General features: G+C 40.4%; 1 long non-coding RNA gene across 1 annotated transcript; it reads right to left on the bottom strand.

Annotated features, from left to right (window-relative positions):
• Positions 1–6,397: 6,397 nt before the first annotated feature.
• LOC125755425 (uncharacterized) lies at positions 6,398–12,566 on the bottom strand. Its single transcript, XR_007411974.1, has 4 exons — positions 11,808–12,566; positions 11,614–11,727; positions 8,752–8,985; positions 6,398–8,624 (listed from the first exon to the last, which is right to left on the bottom strand). It is a non-coding gene; the product is annotated as an uncharacterized LOC125755425 (long non-coding RNA).
• Positions 12,567–15,742: the final 3,176 nt, after the last annotated feature.

Raw genomic sequence — 15,742 nt, 5'->3', positions numbered from 1 at the left:
ATGCTCAACAAGTGGAACTCATCTTTGCAAAATCAGTGGCTCTGTTACATCCTGTTCCCAGCTCCATCCTCCAGCCACTTCAGCCCCTCTGCTGATGTTCCAGAAGTTCAGTCCAAGTTAAAATGGGCAGGCTGCCTGTGGGAGAGATGAGCAGGGGGAGACTAGTCTATTCACGCAAGTTTGGGTGGAATGTGAAGATGGAGCGACTGATCAAGCGGCCTAACTAAGGAGCTCCTTATAACATTGGAGTAAGACCTTTTGACATGACCTTATGACCTTAATGACGTGAACTCGTTCCTTCTCCTTGCTGAGGTAGGGAGTCAGGTTCCTTGGGCTCTGTGTTACACATGAATAAAATAATGCAAGAAACCAAGGATCCATGACGATCTCTGGGCCCTGGGTGATTCGGCGTAACAATGTGGCCGAGGAGCTCCCCAGGGCTAAGAGGCCATATTAGAGTATATATTTGAATGCGGGAGACAAGACAGGAGCATGTCACCATGCAATCTAAGTACAAGTCTGTGAATCAATACTGACCCGAGCTCTGTATATGGGGCTCAGTATTGGGTTGTGTGAGGGTCGGCCCCTAGTTTTCCATTCTGACTCTACTCAGGATGCTGATTTAATTTCTCTGTGCTTCAATTTCTTCAATTGGAAAATGTGTACTATAATGGAATCACCTGAGGATTCAGTGACATAGTACACGCTAAGTCCTTTACATTAGAATAGGGCCTGGGGATCCTTGGGTGGCGCAGGGGCTTGGCGACTGCCTTTGGCCCGGGGCGCGATCCTGGAGACCCGGGATCGAATCCCACATGGGGCTCCCGGTGTATGGAGCCTGCTTCTCCCTCTGCCTGTGTCTCTGCCTCTCTCTCTCTCTCTCTCTCTGTGTGACTATCATAAATAAATAAAAATTAAAAAAAAAAAAAGAATAGGGCCTGGCACAGAGTAAGCACTCAGTAGTGACATTAGTTTAAATTGTTTTATATAATTTAAGTATAATAATAATAATAAAGAATAATTAATAATATACATATATAAATAATTAACTAATTAATTAATCCCTTTCTGGCTCATTCTCTCAAGAGAGAGGATAAATACTCTAACCACCTATGTCTGCTTACATAGATGGTGTTTGAGAAGGGAAGAGCCCTATCTAGGTGTAACCAAATAGAAAACCAGCATATTGGGGTAATTCTAGCTGTTCTGAGAAGTAAAGCCCTAGATTTCAGTGGCTTGGCACACTTGTGATGATTTCTTGATTGTGGAGTAGGACTGGGCCTGTGAACAGTTGGCAGGACAACCCTCCTCCACATAGTTGTTCAATGACTCAGACTGATGCCACATGCAACGTGTGGATTTCAAGGTCATCCTGGAGGTCATCTCCATTCCAGAAAGGGAAGTAAGTATGGAGGTGTGTGTGTACTGGGGGGAGAGGGCTCATATGGATCAGGGCTAGAAATGAAACAACATTTTCATTTCCTTTCCATTGGGTATAACTCAGTTGGGATACATATCTCAACCAAAGGGAGATTAAGTGATTGGTTGATTGATTGATAAGACTTATTTATTTATTTTAGAGAGACAGAGCTGTGGGGAAGAGCAGAGGGGGAGAGAGAGAGAGAAAATCTCAAGCAGACTCCCCACTGAGCACAGAGCCCAATCTGGGCCTCTATCCCATGACCCTGAGATCATGATCTGAGCCAAAATCAAGAATCTGACACTTAACCAACTGAGCTACCCATATGCCCCAGGGGAGATTTTAAATAGGCAGTTAGATGTAAGTGTCTAGAGTTCAGAGAGTAGTAGGTCCAGGCTGGAGCAGCCAAAGTGAGAGTGAAACCCTAACACTGGGAAGTGGGATACTAGAAAATATAAACCTTGGGTGGGCAACCACATCCAAGAGTCAAGTCCAGGGCATGGACGCAGGAGTAGAACCATTGAAAGAATAGCTGGGTATCTGCTTCAACTCTACTTCAAAGATGCTCATTCTGTGTGTTTTGAAGAGTGCAGATGAGAAACAGGTGGTTTTTCAGATAAGAAAATTCTTCTATGGGATTCTTGGTTATAAAAGGCCTTGAACCTGTTATGGGCTGAAGTTTGAATCAATTAGTTGGCAAAACAAAGTCAAAGGAAAGCAGCTTCTACCCACTGAGAAGGAAAGGATGATAACTCCACAGCAGGGCAGATGGAGGCGTCTACTGAAAATAATGGCCAGTGAGAGCTTTCATGTAGAGAAGATGGTCTGGAACTTTCGGGTATTGACTTGCAGTAATTGCACTGACTGACACAGTACTCCTCTGCCCTCCCAGGACAGACATAGGCTTTGAGACACCTCATGCTTATACAATTTGGTAAGCCCTCTCTAAGAAAAAGACCACAAAAATGACAAATACAAAATTTGGTTAACAAAAGTGAATATTTATTCAGAAGGAGCAAAAGAACCACAACAAATTATACATTTTAAAAGCAACAAATACCACAGACATCATGAAATTCAGAAAAACGACACAGCATTTTTATTAATTAATGGCCTGAATCACTTCTATAATACTTGTTTCTGTATCTTTTGGCTGCATCTGCTTTGATTGCCACTTTTTTTAACAAGGTTCTTATTAATACAATGTTTCATAGAATTAAAAGATAATAAAACAATTCCTTTAGGATAGTTCATTAAAATATATTTTTATTATTAACGATTTTTTAATTTTATTTATTTTTATATGTTATTTAAATCCAATTTGCCAACAATAACACCCAGTACTCATCTCATCATTTGCCGTCCTTAATGCCTGTCACTAAGTTACCCCATCCCCTACCCACCTCCCTTTTGGCAATCCTTTGCTCATTTCCCAGAGTTAGGAATCTCTCATGGTTTGTTTTCCTTTCTAATTTTTCCCCACTCAATTTCCCTCCTTTCCTTTATGGTTTCTTTCACTATTTCTTATATTCCACATATGAGTGAAACTATATGATAATTACCTTTCTCCAATTGACTTATTTCTTAAATGTTCTTTCAGATTCACAACCTGTTGACAATGTCATGTAAATTTTCAGGACTTTTGTCAAATTCAGGAAAATTTCTATGAAGTTTCTTATATGAGCTGTTATAAATAATACTTATTCTCTGTAGGACTGCTATATGCTTATATTCTACAATCAAGCTATTATAATATTGTCTATTCTATACAATTCCCACCAAGAAAGAATTGCATTTGTATTTGTATATGCTGAAAAATTGAATATACTCCTGACAGGAGATCACTTCTGTTTTGATCAGCCATCGGTGAGAACTGAATCCTCTACTCCCAATTATAAACATCTGATGGTTAGGAGATTTTGCTCAGTCTAAGCTTCTGGCTTCACTCTCTTTACTGTTTTTCCTTCATCAGCCACATCGCCAAGGTGTTGGTGCTGTAGGATAAATGCATCTCACTGTACAACCTCAACCCTCCCCACTGGAAGCCAGTCCAACATTGGAACCCCCAGCAATCACCAAACTCAACCCAGATGTCCCTGTAAATTTCTCTAAACACAAACTAAGATCCCCACCTAAATCCCACCTTAGCTGAATCTCAACAACACTCACAGGCACTTTGATACCTCTTGATTTACAGGGAAGTGTGCTTGGAGGAAAGGATCAATAGTCCTAATTGCCAATAAGATAGCTGACTTTTAATACTTTTAAATAATTCAAACTTATTAATGTTACTTAATTTTTAAAAATATGATGATGTGAACACACTAGAGTCTTCAAAGAGGTCTATGCAAGTGAGATTCCCTGAAGCTTTAGCTTCACCAGAAATCCACCTCTGGTTCTCTGCATACCTTCTATCAGAGGGCCGTTTGGCACACAACTTTATGGGAGCACTCTTTTGTTGTGTTAGTCTCCTAGGGCTGCCCTAATGAATTACCACAGACTAGGGATCTTAAAAAAACAGAAATTTATTCTTTCACAGTTCTGAAGACAAAGTCTGAAACCAAGGTGTTAGCAGGTCTGTGCTCCCTCTGAAGCTCTAGGGAAGAAATCTCTCTTGCCCTCTCCATCTTGTGGCAGCTCCAGCTGTCATTGGCATCCTTGGCTTTTAGATACATCACTCAGTCTCTCCCTCTGCCTTTACATCTCCTTCTTCTCTTTGTCTCTGTGTCCTTTTCTATCTCCTATAAGGACATTCTTAGTGGACTTAGGGCCCACCCAAATCCAGCATTATCTTATCTCCACCCTCACCTTAATTACATCTGCATAGATCCTATTTCCAAATACAATCATGGCCTGAGATTCCAAGTGGATATACATTTTGAAAGGAAGCTATTCAACTCACTATAGTTGAGGAGTAAATGATGGGTAGTACCCCTGGGGGCAGGTAGCAGAGGGGACAAATATGTGCATAGAGAGAGGAACACTTTTAGAGATGAAAATTGAGTGTTGGGACCCAGAGGTGACTATGGGACATTAAGCATGCCTTCCAAGTCATGGGTGGAGTTCTGAAGTTGCCCAGAGTGGTAGGCAGGGGCACTGAACATTGAAACTGGAGGACTTGACATCCTGCAGGTGTCCAGCATACTCACCTACCATTCAGTCATATGGCCTGCGTATTATGGATCCTACTTCTGAATAAAATGCACAAAATACTATTCATTATGGCATGCTTGGGTCTATCTGCCTTCTGGTCCATTCTTCTCCATCTGCTAGGTTGGGATGGGATTGCTGACCTTTGACACTGTTTCCAAGCTCCCATGTCAGATGGTTCCCAGCTTCCTCACAGTGGGAAGCACTGGTGGGAAATTATAAGATGAGAGGAAGGGAGAAGTCAAGGTATCCTTTTATCCCCCAACTTCGGGCCACATCTCCAACCACCGCTTCATCTCCTTCTAGATTCCAGCTTGATAGCCAGACCTACAGGGTCAAACTTCAGTTGGATGATCCCAACCCCTACGCTCTAGTAATACTACCTGCCCTGCAGCATAGGAATTGTAGGGACTTCCTGCTGCTGCTAATTTCTGCATTCCTCCCTGCTCTTCATAGCTCTTTTATCAACTCTTGGAACCAGTTAACCAATTATCTATATTAAAATCCACTGGCCTGGGACACCTGGGTGGCTCAGTGGCTGAGCATCTGCCTTTGGCTCAGGTTGTGGTCCCGGGGTCCCAGGATGGAGTCCCGCATCAGGTTCCCCACAAGGAGCCTGCTTCTCCCTCTGCCTATGTCTCTGCCTCTCTCTGTGTGTGTCTGTCAAGAATAAATAAATAAAATATTTTAAAATAAATAAAATGAAATAAAATCCACTGGCTTGATATACTGAGATTGGTTTGTTTTCCTGGTTGAAGCCTAAGTGATACAAAGTACAAATGCTAAGAGAGGAAACAAAGAAATTTTCCATTCAAAAAAAAAAAAAAAAAAAGAAATTTTCCATTCATATTATTCATTAATTCATTAGTTACAGTTATAAACAATGTAAGTCAGCTCATTAATTTGTATTGATAGGTATATAATATCTATATACTATTTATCTACAAAGTTAGTTTATCCTGATAGATATATAATATCTATGTCTATACCCATGTTCATATCTAGCTATAGAGATATAGGTATATACATCCTTGAGGAAAAAAGGGAAGAGGATGGTAATGGTCCAATGCAGGAATAATTGCTTATTTAACTTTTAATAACTCAGAGATAATTCCTAATAGTGATTTTATAAAGGTTAACAATTATGATTTATGAAGAAAGCACTTTGCTGATGCTCTGAACACAAGTAGGTCCTACATGGTGGCTGATGAGGATTTTCCAGGTCAAAACAGCACCAATGATACCTTTCCCATCACCTGTGCCTACAAGGATGGATGCTGCAGCTGTAGTTGCTGAGAGTTACTCTGAGATCAAAACTCAGGACTTACAAGTCTCAAGTCCTTCTCTCAGTGTATCAGCAAAACAAGTCAATGTCTGAGGAATGTCACCTTACATTGACTCTTCTGTGTCACATTCTTTTGGCTCTCACCCCTGAGCAAAGTTGTATCCCCAGTGATCACAGGTTTGCAAGGTCAGCTTTGGCAAAACCATGTGGAAGGCCCAGCTTGCCATCAGTACTCTTGGTCTCTCTACTGTGGCCTCATTCAGATTTCTCCAGAGCTTTCCTTTCTTTCCTCCTTTTGTGGGCTTCTATCTACTGCCATGGCTTTGAGATTCTCCACTTGGGTGGGAAAGTCTCATCAGGGCTTTACTGTTAATTTGATTTGATGCCTCCTCTCCCAGGATGATTTACATGCTTTCTTTGTTTCCAGGAAGTAAGGAAGGAAAAAAAAAGAAAATTCCAAATACTTCGGTACCTGGGTAAGGGAGTTATTTTGCAGCAAGGAGTTTTCATCATCCCTAGTTGCCTTTCATAGGAAACAGCCCAACCTTCCATAAAAGAACCCAACTCTTTCCACCTTACAAATGTTAATAACTCTGCACTTATTTTTTTTTAGATTTTATTTTATTTTATTTTTAAAGAGAGAGAGTGAGGGAAGAGGCAGAGGGAGAAGGAGAGAAAGAATCTCAAGATGAGCATGGAGCCCGTTGTAGGGCTGAATCTCATAACCCTGAGATCATGACCAGAGCCAAAATCAAGAATCAGATGCTCAACTGACTGAGCCACCCAGGTGTCCCCTAATAACTCTTCATTGAGAAGACACTCTGTGGTGTAGATATTGATATCTCAGACCAGGTTGATCATCCTGACACCAGATGGTATTTGAGACATGAGATTTCCTCCCCTTCCTCCTTTACCACTCTTCTCTCTTGCAAACAAAAGCTTTTTACATAGTGAGTAATTTGTAAAGCATAAATTGGACTCATAAATGGATATTTATTTTTATGTAAATCTTGGCAAACTGAGGCAGCTACTTTACAGAGGTGATTAAAATTTAAAAGGCAGCATTGTGAGTAGAAGATAATAAAGGATTGTTATTTACAATGGCCATATTTACAATAAAATGCTAAATTTATTTTAATAAATAATAATTTTATATTTATGGACAGTCATTTATAGACAAGACAATAAAAACTTCCATTTCTGCTTACTGGATTTTTCTGCATGGCATATAAATCAAATCCTTCACTCAACACTGCATTCATACTTTGAGCTTGCTATGTTTTATCAGAGTAGTCAAGTCTGTTGTTTCTTAAATCTGTTTCCTTTAAAATAAATGACTTTATTGATTTGATTCGAGCTCAGCTCCAAATATAGCAGAATAACGCTAATGGTCCAAGAAAGAGAGGGAAATGAGAGAGCATTTTATCAGCATGTTTCAGAGTCACAGGTAAAAACCATGGTTGTTAGCAATTTCTTTGTACAGTGACCACTTACAAAGACCTTATGTAGGAGGCTGTTAATAGCAGTGACCAAGTTACCATGTTTTCTTCAGGTTCTGAATCTGGGTGACTTTTTTTTTTTATTTTAGTGAATTCTTTTACTTGATTATTTTAACTGATGACAAAGAGAAAATTTTTGTGTGGGAAGAAATATTGTGTGGTTGGAAGTTTTCCAAAGTTCTGCCTCATTCCATCATACAAAAAGACCTATCCTAGTTTTTACCTAATATACAACATTGTCACAATAGATTTGATGGGTTAAAGAAAGAAAAACCTCCCTAATTTGGAGGAGTGAGAAAATCCAGCATATACTGAGCTATTATGCCTAGCATTTTTTCAGGCAAGAATTTTTTATTGAGCACATATTATGTGCCAGGCTACCTTAGCTGCTACAGTTAGAATGAGCTGTCAGTGAGTTAGCCCAACCCTAAGGCATACCTAAAGGCAAAGGTACATCAAAGGCATCCCCTGAAATGATGGATAGATAATGTCCAAGATTTGTGTCTGTAGACATAAAGATGGGCATAATCAAGACACTAAAAGGCAAATTCTTTCTCATGGTAAGTAGGTAGAAGCAATGGAACTTTAATGCACTTGACCAGGACTCCTGTCTTAACAATTTATGATTGTCACCACCCAATTGAACCTTACAGTGAATTCTGACAGCTGAGTGAGGGAGAAATCTTGTGGCTCTTTAGGGGTGAACATGGGATGCCTAGCACCTACTTTCTGCTCTCTTCAGCATCAAAATGTCACAATCTTTGAAATATTACAACCAAATATAAAATAATGCAACAAAATAATGAATTCATTAGCTGATGTATCTGTTTTCATGGCTGAACAATGACTAAATTTTATATTTATCCTCATTTTTAATATAAATTCTGTAAATACATGTTTGATATGGGGATAAAAACAGGGTTCTCTTCTGGTATGGCACCATGGATCCCAGTATGTTAGGCTCAAACCTCTTAGAAGTAGTGATTGTGTGGTCCCTCCCACACTGACTCTGGGCTTGGCCAGTGGGATATTAATAAACACAATGTATACAGGAGGTTAAAAAAATCTTTTGTTCAGGGGCACCTGGGTGGCTCAGTCGGTTAGGCATCTGCTTTTGGCTCAGGTCATGATCCAGGGTCCTGGGATCGAGTCCCACCTCACATCAGGCTCCCTGCTCAGCGTGAAGTCTGCTTCTTCCTCACCCTCTGACTCTCCCTCCTGCTTGTGATCTTGCTGGCTCTCTCTCCGTCAAATGAATAAATAAAAAAACCTTTTAAAAAAATGATCCCCTTGTTCATTGGGGCTCATTCTTTGAACCCAGCTGCCATGTAAATATGTCCAAACTAGCCATGTGGGGTGAGAGAGGGAGACAGAAACAGAGACAGAGAGTTTCTAACCTTCAAGCCATCCCCATCAATGTTCCAGACATATGAGTAGAGCTGTCGAGGTTATTCCAGTCTCCTGATGTCATTTGACAGCACCTATCTGGGAGATCTTCTGTGAGATCAACAGAAGAACCACCTGGCTGAGCCCCAGCCATCCTAGAGTCACGAGGAAGTTTGTTTTCTTAAGGCAGCATGTTTTGGAGTAATCTGTTAAACAGCACCTGATACCTGACATATCAAGGAATTCTGAATAAATGTAAAAAAAGAAAGAAAGAAAAAGAAAATGGAAAAAAGAAGAAAAGAGAAATAAGAAAAGAGAGAGAAAAATTAGTTCTATACATCTAAAAGTTTACAGCAAGTAAACAAATTAACAAAACTTAAGAGCTGTTTGGATCTTAACCATGTCCTCGATTTACATATAACTTTTAAAATTAATTATATTGTCACCGTCCCTTGTATGTCTTCACAGACAGCAAATTCCAAAAGCAGCCTCCCAGTGGAAAATTCACTCATGCAGATGATCAACTGTGAAAATCTGCGTGCACGTTTGAGGAAGAGCATCAAATTTAGCATCTATGGCAAGGCTTTCAGAAGCAACAATTTCATCTCAAGGCCCATATTAACTGAAAATTGCTCTGGGGGAATTATAAGCTGACATCTGCAAAGAATGAGCAGAATTGTTATCTAACACCTGCCTCTCCAATTAAGAATACTGACCTTTCTGAAGTTTTAAGGAAGGATAGTTTTTAAATTTGTTTCTCTTCAGTTACTTTAAAATCAATCTTTCCATCGTCCTTGGACATTCAAGCCTAAATCACATGGTGCACTCTTTCAATTTAATTACATCGAGATGAATTAAGTAGCAAGGAAGGGTTGGCAGAAAAAGCTTACAAAAAAAGGCCTGGGGGTAACATAGTGGAGGCAGAAAAAGCAGACATCTGAGCATTGTGGTCCTCTTTGCTGGGCTGCCATTCCTCTACAGTTTCTCTTTTTAACAGAGAACTAAGAATGCTTCATGCCTATATTTCTCAGGGGGTTCTGGGAGTTTGAAGAGGCCAAATTTTCCTACCTGCAGCTTGAAGATTAAGGACTTAGAGACTTCTTGAGAGGCTGTTTCTCCCAAGTTACTGATGGACTGAGGACAGGAACTACTGACTACTCTGAATGGGGGAAAAAAAAAAAGGCCCCATGTGGGGTCATCCCACTCCTTGGATGGCAGCGGCCCACCATGACATGGTGGGATGTTTATGGCAAACGAACTCTAAAGATCGAGAAGAATTTGAAACAAAAGGGATGTGAATCGTGAATTCCTAGGTCTTCCTGAAGAAAGACACATTTAGAAAAGAATTCATTAGAACTGCTTTCAAATCAAATCTAAATTAGCCAAACTCTTCAGTGAATGTGCATTTAAAAAATTCAACTTTCTTGTTAACTGTATTTTTATAAATTGTATTAGTTTCCCATTGCTTATGTAACAAATTACCACAAATGTAGTGGCTTAAAACAACACAGATTTATTCTCTTACAGCCCAGAGGTTAAGAGTAATGACTTGTACAGGGATAAAAATCAAGGTATAGGCAGGACTGGTTTCTTCTGGAAACTCCAGAAGAGAATTAGCCTGTTCCTTGTCCCTTCTGGCTTCTAGAGGCTGTTGATATTCCTTGGTTCATTTCCATATCACACCTACCTCTGCTTCGGTCATTATATTACTTGTCACCTGACTCTGGCTCCTCTATGTCCCTTTTACACAGAGATTACATCAAGCCCATCCAAATAATCCAGGATAATCTCATCTCAAGACCCTTAATCACATCTGACAAATCCCCTTGCCATGGGAGATAACATTTACAGGTTTTGGGGATTCATAAGTGGACATCTTTGGGGTCGTTATTCAACCTATGACACAACTCAACTCTTCCCTTTTTCAGCCATTGCTATTCCTAAAGGTTTCTTATTAAATAAGTCTACCCTCCTGCCTCATAAGTTATGTGCTGTGCTAAAAATATGGAATCTCAGTGTGCAGGCCATTACTGTCAACAGTGAATTTTCACTGTACACTATTAAAAATGCAAAATGACAAGGCTATGCTCTAATGGGGTGTTCTAATGGGGGTGTTAGTCATCCAATGTGCAGTTCCAATGGCCAGGACTCTGTCAAAAAAAGTGGTCTAAGGCAGAAGACAGACTAGTGCCATCCCACAGCAAGAAGGAACACTTGAGGCCCAGAAAGCAGGACTTGCTTGGCTTGTCTGGGAAGAGCATCAGAACGGACAGACCCACTCTTGCAAGCTATCCTCCCAATTCCACAAAGGCACAAGATGACTACACCAAGGAAAATCACAGCATATTAGGTAGGACTTTGAAAATCATAGGCTCCAGGTTTCTCCCCTCTGCTGATGAGGAAGCCCAGTCCTGGAGAAGTGAGGAGACTCACTCTGGGGCTCTTAGCAAGATGGTGGCAGAGCCAAGATCTGAACCTAGCTCTGCCTTGAGGCACCATGTTTTTGAGACTCCACCACACCACGGCACCTTCCATACTTTGGTCAGCCCAGACCCAGCAACTCAAGGTTCTTCTGTTTGCCATCAATTAGGAAAAGAGGAAAGTTTCAAATTTCCCACGCCATTTAGGTGTCAGCAGCTCTCCACCTCAAACTCAGCCCTTTCCACAGCATGTGCATGGGAATCGGGGTGGGGGGTGCGGTCAGGGCTCCCTGCTTTTCCTAGTGAATCTTCACCAAATTTCAGTGGCTAAAACCCTGCAGGGTGCCAACGTCTAGCTCTTCACAGTGAATGAGGAGTGAGAAGGGATAAGGCGGTCAGTGTTCAAATTGATAGAGTGCTCATTTCCTCCGCCCTGGTGCACCTCCAACATACCTGTATGTTGAACCCTTGTCAATCCTTGATCTGATTCATTTATCTATTTACCAGGTGCCTTTTGTACTCCGTTAGTCCCAAGAGCTTGTGTGGCTGGAATGCTTTTTAAGGACTCTGTTGAGAATGGGAGATGGATCTCAATGTCTCCAGCAAAAGCAGTCCCAGGCCCAAGAAGGTTAAAGAGCCCCACTTACCCTCCTGAATTCCATATGCATTCTGAGGGTGGCATTTTTCATGCCAGGGTGAGGGCGGTGGCACTAATCTTCTGCACACCCCTGACAGTGACAGTAGAGAAGGACATTAACTTTGAACTTCCCCAGCCCCGCTCAGAGTCAGAGCTGCCTTGAAGGCTAAGCTGGAGAAGGCTGTGGGAAGCAGCAGGTGCTTAAGGAGGCAAAGAGGCAAAAGCATGTTGTTAGGAAAAATTGTCCCCAAGCCCTGAATTGGCCTTTTATCACTGTCACTCTGGCTTATAAACCCCTGTAACGTGTGGCTTTCAAGAAGGGGGAGCGAGGTTCAGTGCCTGATGCCCTGCCAAGAGCTTTATAATGCATGGAATAAAAAAGACAAAATGTTTCTCCAGCCACATTGCTTTTCCTCCCCACCCAAATCCCTTCCCTGGGGAAGAATCATAAACACAGCAGAACGACGCTCCTTTATTATTTCGCCGAGTTCTTTCTCTGCAGATGACCTATAGAAGTGATTTAACTTAGACCTGCTGGAGTTCCCACACTTTCCGTGGGCTCCTCAAGCAGAGGCTGGTTCATTTCTTTGGGGTGTTATAACTATGACCTGCTCCATTAAGTAGCAAACAAAGTCCAGCTGGATATATCAAGCTCAGCTGGACTCTTTGCTTTCACACAACCTGCTTGATTAGGAGAATCGCTGTGCCCTTGTCACACGGTGCCTCGTGCAGTCTGCAAAGATTGGGTCGCCATTGATTTCTGCATAATATGGATTCACACTGCCTTTCCACAACAGTGTGGCTTTCACACTCCACAATAACCTAGCAAGGATTGGCTTTTATTTTTTTTTCTTTCCAGTCTTCTGCTGCTGCTTCAGATGTACACTGAGGTTTAGTTCTAAAAATTAGTCACTCCTGGAGGTAATGTGTGGCTTATTACCCAGCACTTTATGACACATTAATTGCAACTTGATTTGGACATTTCCCATTTGGTGACTTAGTGACAATCATACAGACGTGTCATGCTCTAAGTCAATAACTAGGGAGCAGAAAGAGGGCCAAACAATTGCAAGTGCCTGGTTCTTCTCAGGGGAAAGACCAGGGCAATTGTTACAGGAACATGATGCTATTTGTTTACTGGGAAGTGGCTTTATCTGGCTCCTTAGAATTGTTATCCATCCCAGGCCTGTCTTTGGGTAACCTGCTTTCTATGCCTATTTTTTTCCTGAAAAAAATTATGAAGTTTGAAAATAACTGCAGTCAGGTAGAGAGGTTTTATTAAACATTCCAAGATATTCCATACACTATGCAAATCATAGGGATTAAAATATGGGATTTGGTGGCTAAATCTTACCTGACTTACTCAATTGTCATTTTAATTTGTGGTGATCTTTTTAAAATCATTGAGGAAGAATGATTCAGAGCCATGTCATCATGTTCATTTTGGCAGTATGTATACAACTATTGTATATATGGTGAAAATTGGAAAACAGCATCAATATCTGGTGATGAGGATATAATAGCTCATTCATACTGTGGAATAGTATTCAGTCATTAAAAATACGTAGGCCTATATTTGATTGGATGTTTATGATATATTTAGTGAAAGAAAGTCCAAAACCAAACCATAATATATATTTTTACTTTAAAAGACACACTTTAAATGTGAATATATGTGCCTATATTCTGGGAATATGTAATATCATTGAAAACATTGTAGAGAATCATATTCCAATATATTATTAGATGTTTTCCCTGAGTAAAGACACTATGACTATGAGAAAGTTAGGCTATATGAGATCGCTGAGAGCCTACCATTTTGCCCTACAAAAAAAAAAAAATAATAATAATAATAATTTCATATGGTTCGATCTAATTTTTATTTATTTATTTTTTTATTTATGATAGTCACAGAGAGAGAGAGAGGCAGAGACATAGGCAGAGGGAGAAGCAGGCTCCATGCACCGGGAGCCCGATGTGGGATTCGATCCCTGGTCTCCAGGATCTCGCCCTGGGCCAAAGGCAGGCGCCAAACCACTGCGCCACCCAGGGATCCCTGGTTCAATTTAATTTTTATTGTGCTTTTATGTATTTTTAAATGTTGCTCACACTTTATGCTTACAGTAAGGAAATTTTCACTCTTCTAGTGTCATTCTCTGAGCTTGTATTATGATGGCACTCATCAACTTGTGTTGTAATTCTGCATTTTTTTTCTTCTTTCCCTCTCTACCCATCCCTGCAATTTGCCTACCACTAAACCAAGGAGTCTAAGTATCTTTTATTTCTATGTCCTCGATGTTTAATTTAGCATAGTGCCGGGCTCTAGTAGACACCAACAAAATTTCATTTAATGAATGAAAAATGCCTTATGACTGTGAAACTAAGAAGAAATTGCCTAGAATTGCCTGGAGAGCATCGAGGTATAGGCATCTAGTGTGCAATGATGACCCTGAGCAGAAATGCCTTTGGAATTATTTATCTAAGTACAGGTGGAATAGTTCTGATCGAGTGCTATTTATGGCTGTCTTCTCTTAAAGAAGTCAGTGCCACAGCTAAACACAAAATTTTGTGGTTAAAGTTTTGTTGTGTAGTTTTGTATTTGAAGATATGATTTAACTAGCATTTAATAATTGCATAATAAGGCCAAAATAACAGTCTTTGTTCTACATGGAGAGATACTAAAATAGATGATCAAACCCTCCCAGTCTACAACAAGTCCACGTATTTAGAATAACATGGCTCACTTAGCCATTAAACAAAATACCTAATCTTTAGGTCATAATGCTAATAAAATCATCAAAACAACAGATGAATGAATCTTGATTCCTTTTTTCTTCCCCTATCCATATTTTGGGGAGTTTGAGTATAAGAAAAGTAGATACAAGAGAGAGACAGACAGAAACAGAAAAGGGGGAAAGGAGAATGGAGGAAGGAGGGAAAGAAAGAATGATGGAAGGAAGGAGGAAGGAAGAAAGAAGAAGGGAAGGAGGGAGAGAGGAAAGAGAAGCAAAAATACAATAAGGTCAAGGTGACTCTGTGTAATTGGATAACTAAACTATTCATCAGGATTTCCCTGCATTGATAGTGTGTGCATTACACACTACCCACAGAAGATTATCTGAATGTCCACCTACCTCCTGATGTCTTTCTAGAAGAAGCAGTTGACATGTTGGATTTAGAAGGCTGAAAGTGATTTAACTTACTGGAAATGGGTAGCATGAATAAGATTAAAATTAGCCAATTGAAAGCAATTCTAGGAAGCAAACTAGCGAAACATATGTGAGAGGTACTGAACAAGGACCAATGGTAAAATAAGGCAAAGTTGTATGAAAGAAGAAATAGCTGGTCTTGCAGCCCATAGGGAAGATCGTGAGCTTGGTGAAGTGTTTTGAGGAATAAAATAATAGTGTCAAACATTACTTCTTTAGAAGTGTTAAGAATTGACTATACATAGGAAAATCACCAATAAATTCAGGGAAAATTTGAATATGATGGCATGTTATGAGTAGCAGGGGCAAAGAAGAAAGGAGTAGAATAGATATTTAACTCCTTAAACTAAATCTTTTTTTTTTTATCTTTTTTTTAAATTTTTATTTATTTATGATAGTCACAGAGAGAGAGAGAGAGGCAGAGACACAGGCAGAGGGAGAAGCAGGCTCCATGCACCGGGAGCCTGACGTGGGATTCGATCCCGGGTCTCCAGGATCGCGCCCTGGGCCAAAGGCAGGCGCCAAACCACTGCGCCACCCAGGGATCCCTCCTTAAACTAAATCTTAAGGAAAGTCTAGATTGAAGAAAAATGGTAGGATAGCTAAACTGTCTCAAAACTTAGAGCACATTAAACAAGTAGTTCAACTGATTTTCTCTTATAGGTTTTAAGTTGTTGTTTGGTGTTTTCCAGGAAGACATCAGGCATTTTGCAGGAAATGGTGGAGTGATGCCATG

Source organism: Canis lupus, chromosome 1, assembly GCF_003254725.2.
Source record: "Canis lupus dingo isolate Sandy chromosome 1, ASM325472v2, whole genome shotgun sequence".
NCBI classification, from domain to species: Eukaryota; Metazoa; Chordata; class Mammalia; order Carnivora; family Canidae; genus Canis; species Canis lupus.
The sequence above is the reverse complement of the archived record's forward strand: the minus strand, read 5'-3'. Positions and strand labels throughout refer to the sequence as shown.